This window comes from Calliphora vicina, chromosome 1 (genome assembly GCF_958450345.1).
Source record: "Calliphora vicina chromosome 1, idCalVici1.1, whole genome shotgun sequence".
In the NCBI taxonomy this organism is placed as follows: domain Eukaryota; kingdom Metazoa; phylum Arthropoda; class Insecta; order Diptera; family Calliphoridae; genus Calliphora; species Calliphora vicina.
In genome coordinates, this window is record NC_088780.1 from 47001312 (window position 1) to 47007890 (window position 6579).

Consider the following 6579-nt stretch of genomic DNA (forward strand, 5'->3'; position numbering starts at 1 on the left):
TCTAGACATATTTCCTATAAACGAAAGATAACCACAGTTGTTATACGGCCTTACGGTAGTCTTTGTTTTTAAAATCTTTTTTATTTGAGACCTTACTTTAAAGGACTAAAACAGGAAAATGTTGAGGACCAAGAAAGTTAGCTATACATTTATTTAAAGCTAATAATGTTTGAAATATTTATGTGTTAAAACAAATGAACTATAAGTTATATAATTATGATGATTTCTCGATCTTTTCTCATGCAAACCAAACGACCTATTAAAAAACAATTTTACATTGTATTGCGCTGTAAGTTAATAGTACTGGTAAAAATATAAGTTAATAGTACTGGTAAAAATAAGGAGCATCAGAATTCCTTTTAGAGATTCCTTGGGTAAAGTTTGTTATTTTGATCCCTAGAAAACGATTTTCCTTGTAAATTGGGCGATTTTTTTTGCGTTCCTACAAATCGATCCGCCTTAATAGCTACTGTAGCTACAATAATTTAAAAATCTTTTTTATAATCACTGTATCACCCATTAATAAAAAGAGAGGATATTTTTTATAATTAAACCATAAATCTTACAGGTGATTCATTTAAAATTTTAAACAATAATGTTTGTTTTTACACTTCTAACACCAGGGCAAAGCTGAAGCGTTAATCAACGGAGTTTGAGACTTCAGCAAATGAATGAAAAAATTTATAATTTTATGGTGAATCATAATAAACTATGCTCGGCAGCACAGACAAATTTTCAACATCATATTTCTGATTATGCATTTGTTGTTGCTGTTAACTCTTGTTGGCTATTGTTGCATTGTAACAATGACTGGCGTGACCGTTTCTGCAACCGATTAAAAATTGAAAAAGAAAACCAACTAGAAAAAAAAGGAAAATTTTTCACTTAAAACTTATCAATGACGAAAGATCTCCTGTAATCGTTTGCCATATTGTATGTATGTGGTCTATAAGATTTTCCAACATTGTATGTTGACGGTTTTGCTTTGTTTGTTTTTTTAGATTTTCCAGCATTTGTTTAGACGTTCGTTAGTTTATTTTATAAATGAGTGTGTTTAGAAGTGAGGAGAAGATGAGGCAGCAACGGCAAATAGAAAAAGATCGAAACATGTCGATTGGGGAATTAGTTTTAAGCGCCAGGCGACTACACACCGAGTCAACTTTATATGAAAAAGAAGCTACAAAAATAAGAAAAAAGACTGACATTTTGGTTGATACAACCAACAACATCAGCACAGTTATAACGTTATAATATTTTAAATTAAGTATACGTATACTTGAGAGTCTAAAAGGACTGTGATAAGTTAAACTAGTATCTGTGGAAATGCAATTCGGTAAAGTAGATGTTAAAATTGGAATGTAAACAAAGTTCAATCCACATTTGGTATTTTGCACGAGCGATTTGAGGGCATGGTCATCTCAAGTGGAGATGATTTGAACTGGCCACCAAGAATGCTCGATTTAAAGCCGGTAGACTTTTTATTTATGGGGTTTTCTTAAGTCACAGATCAATGGGAAAAAGCCACAACCTACAGCGTCCCTCAAACCCAACAACCCATGCCATCGGTCAAAACCAGCCTGTTTTATGCTCATCACCCTTCCTTTCAAACAAATATAAAATTTCGATGATTTGAAATTAATTTTTAGTTTAAACGAAAAATGTACTATTTTAACTAATATTTGTCCTTTTATGTTTGTACTCTTACCCGTACGTGGTCATGTAGTTCAAATGTTTTTGTATGAATGTATTTCAGTTTCATCTTTTTTTTATATTTTCATTATAAAAATGCGTTATTTTTTTGTTATTTTAACTAGTAGTGGCTGTTTTTACGTTTATTTTCTAATATAATCTCTCATGTAACAAGTGGTGTTTAATGTTTGTTGTTTTATACAGTTTTTTTTTATTTTTTATTATTTGTTCACCGCTTTTTAAGATTGTATTTTTATCTAACACAGGTGCTTGTTTTCCCTCTGGTTTCTTTTGAACGTAAAACAAATACAACATTTTGCTACTTTTCTTATTATTTATTTGAATTTTTTCTTTCATTATTTAAAGATGTTTGTTTTTGTTTTTCTGTAACGTTGAAAAACATTTTTGTACAACTCATCTACAGAATTTTAAATGTAACTATATTTGGTAACCCAGTAGGGAATTTTCAAAAACTAATCCATGATTACATTGTATGCAATTTTAGCTTCTTTTTTAAAACTTCTTTAGTAAGTAAAGCATGTTTGTTATTTTAGTTTTACAAATTTTATTTTTACAGTTTCTTTTGAAACTTGAGGAAATACAACAACTTCATAAATATCTTCATCATGCTAAAATTGGTCACAAATAATACTAATATACTTACATAGGAATCACTGTACCGAATCATACTACTGGATCTTGTGATTATCGGTCCATATTTGAACATAGCTCACATAATCATCATAATCCTCATTCATTTTTTACAAATATCCAAAAAAATCTGCACTATAGCTCCCATATAAGGTCCACTTTTGTTTTGTAAATGAAATTCTACAAAAAAGCCCTCAAATACTTAGAAATCATGTTATAATATTATATAGCGATAGGCCCATAATAGGTTATAGCTTCCATATATTGAATCAAAATAATACACAGATCAGTAATTTGTATCCAAAAATCATTCTACTGAATTTTGTGAATATCGGTCCATAATTGGCCAGCGCCCATATAAGTTCCACTTGCTATAATAACTCTTGTAAAGATGAAATTTAATTAAAGACTGTTGGATTTTTACAAAACTGAGAAAAATATAGCATTTTTAAAAAAACGTCTTTTAATATTTTTTTTTTTTTTGGAAAAAATGTTTTTTTTTATTTTACAAATAACATATATATGTGACCACGATTTAAACAAAAAAACTCCCCCAACATAAAGAAAAATGTTTATTTTAACTTTTTGCATCAATATTTTTTTGTTTATATCAAAAACAAAGCTGTGTAGATTTTTAAAACATTTTATGTATCCATATGGATACAAACGCAAGTTGTGGTTGTAAATAATATACACATAATACATATAAAATCGTTTTACGTTTGATGCTGCTATGATATCAACATTTTATTTTATCTCTGATTTCATTTAAATTTTATTAAGAAAATGACAAGAAAAATAAAGGACTCTGGAATTGAAAAAATGTTTACCAATATTGTTCTGATGTTTCTGACTTGGAAGAATCTGAAGTTATAAACAATTTATCTAGGTCCAAACAACGTCATGCCTAAATGAGGATATTCCAATTACTCCAACGACCTCTGACAAGAAACGTAAAACTACACCCTTAATTTCTGTAAGATATGATGGAAATCAGCATATACCGGAACACACGACAAACAAAGGAAGATGCAAAGTCAAAGGATGTAAGGGTCAAACCAGATAAAAGTGCTCAAAGTTCAAAATTTTCCTGTGCATTCCCAATGGACCGAGAAATTGCTTCAAGGCATATCATTATATGTATATCAAATGATTAAATATTGCTTAGATATTATTTTTTCTTTTAGATTATATGCAAATTAAAATCCGTTATAATAGAACCTCTTCTAGAACCGGTTATACTATCATCGGTTACAAAGAACCGGTTCTGGAACTGGTTGTTGTGAACCAAAGTTGTAGGCGTTTGTGAAGCAGAACCATTTCCACGTCGGTTATTTTCATATGAGCTTTGTCCAGGTGATATTCCACCAAAGTAGAACGGGTTCTGAGGGAACCAGTTTTAATACTAGTTCTGCTTCACAAACGCTTCCGTTTTTGTATCACTGCAACCAGTTCCAGAACCGGTTCTATAAAACCGGTGATAGTACAACCGGTTCTAGAAAAGGTTTCATTAGTACTGATTTTGAAACATTTTCCTTGCGTATATGTTATTTTTTGTCTTTATTTATTGTAATTATGTATATGAATTTTGGGTTTATAATTTTTAATTTTTTTATGTAAAGATCTACAGTGTTTGCTTTTATTGTAAACAAATTAATTTTATGTATTGAAACTACTAAAATAAATAAAAGCTCAAATATAAAAATACATAATATACTAGCATTTTTCTTAACCTTAAACGAAATATGTATCCATATGGATACAGTCCAAAAAAACACATTTAGGGTAATTTTTTTTAAAAAATCGAGTATTGATTGTTGTTCTTAGGGCCAATTATAGTCGAAATCCAAAAAATTGGATTTTTTTGGCAACCCAGTAAAAATTTGTAGCGATAGGGTTAATAAAATTTACATCACATATTACGGTTCCAAAGGGTTCCTCAAATCAATGACTTTTTCATCAGAAACCCATTCCATTTCAAAAATATCGCGATTTGAAAATTGAAAATTTTTTTTAAATTGTATAAAATTATATACACATAATTGTCCATAACTTTGAAACTACTCAAAGACCAGCATCATTTTTGACTCCATTTTAAAGCCAAAGATATTGTCCTTAAAATGCTGTGAATAAAATTGTTTACTTCCGAAAGGTTAATGGTCAATTTTCGGAGTTTATATTTCAATGTAAAAAATATCAAAGATCGCGGTGTTAGAAATTAATAAAGAAGACGGTATAAAGACACCTAAACTCTTTATTATATTTGTGCAAAAAAAGTTTAGAAATTATAAAGAAAAACGTTATTAAAAGTAGGTACGTTTTTTCATATAAATTTATATACAAATTTAAGCACTTGTGTTTTACTCTATAAATTTAAATTGATTCGAATGTGTTCTGTTTTCTATTTGCGTAAATTTTTATATGAATTTATATGAAAAATGTACATTTAATAAGGTTTTTCTTTATAATTCCTAAACTAATCGAGTTTCCATTGAAATTTGTTTATCCCGATTTCATCAGAAATTTTAAAAGCAAAAGCCATATTCTTTTATGTAAAGTTAAGGGTGATAGACGATGTTTTTGCTTTATTTAATTTTAATATGAATTTTTTATAATATTTTTGTTTATGAATAAATATATTTGCAACAAATGACTAAAATTCCGACCGTTGACAAACAAACTAGCAAACTAACCAACTAACAAACTAACCAACTAATCAACTAACAAACTAACAAACTAACAAACTAACAAACTAACAAACTAACAAACTAACAAACTAACAAACTAACAAACTAACAAACTAACAAACTAACAAACTAACAAACTAACAAACTAACAAACTAACAAACTAACAAACTAACAAACTAACAAACAATTTCGTTCATCACTTTAGTACAAAAATTCCCATGCGCTTTGGTTTAAAGTTTTAGTATAAATAGCTGATGCACAAGCAAACAGATACACAAACGAATTTTAGTCATTACTGCGCATGCCTGAGCAAAAATGAATTTAAATCAACATCAACTGTTTTGTATGTGTAAGTCGACTATTTTTGGACATGCGCATTAATTTGTTAGGTTTATTTCGTTCATCGCTTTAGTATAAAAACTTCTCATGCGCTTCGGTTTAAAGTTTTAGTCTAAATAGCTGATGCACATACTACATATTTGCGTATCTTTTTAATAAGAGAATTTTAGTCATTACTGCGCATGTCTGAGCGAAAAAGAACTTTTATTTCAACATTAACTGTTTTGTATTTGTTTAGGCAAAAATTCCCATGCGCTTCGGTTTAAAGTTTTAGTATAAATAGCTGATGCACAAGCGTAAAATTTTTGAAAACAGATCAGCGTTGCCGCTTTGGTCCAATTGGACCAAAATTGGTAGTTTGAAGTTAACAAATTGACTTTTGGTAGTTTGGTTGGTTTGTTCCGATATTTGTCGTATTTTGGTAGGCTACGATATTTCTGAATACAGAAATATTTTTAAGAACAAAATAATTAAAATAATAACGAAAAAACTACATATGTTAAGCCAAAATAATAAAACTACATATTTGCAAAATATGAAGATAGCATTTTCTAAAATATTTAGTTTAGTCAGGTAAATGTGTATTTATTTAGTAGTGTTGAGTTCAAAAAATGCCAAAGGGCTCTCAAAACTTTTATTTTCTAATAATATGTGTTAAACTCTGCTTCAATATCATTCTTCCTCTGGATAGTTTTATAGCAGCAATAATATAATTTTAAGTTAACTATTAATTTTGAAACGAATTCATATAGCATTTCTCAAATATTTTAAATTTGGTAGGTTTTGGTAGGCATTGGTAGTTTTTAATTAGAAATTTGGTAGGAAAAATATTTGATGAGTGGCAACGCTGAAACAGATACACAAACTTGAGTTTCTTTTCCTTAATAGAATTTAAGTCATTACTGCGCATGCCTGAGCAAAAGATAATTTAAATCAGCAAGATTTATTGAAAATTTCGTTTACAGTTTTAATATAAATACAAGTTGTACGCAAACAGCAATATTTATATTGGTTTGGTGCACCAAACTGTCAACAGTACAAATGGAATTTTGCTAAAAAATAAAAATTATTGAAAACAAAAAATAATAACTCATGGCAATCTTTAAATATAAATATTATAATTTTTCAATTATATTTCCTTTATATAGCGGTCATTCCTACTAAGCCGATCCCGCCCAATTTCGGCCAAACATCGTAAAAATATAAGTAATT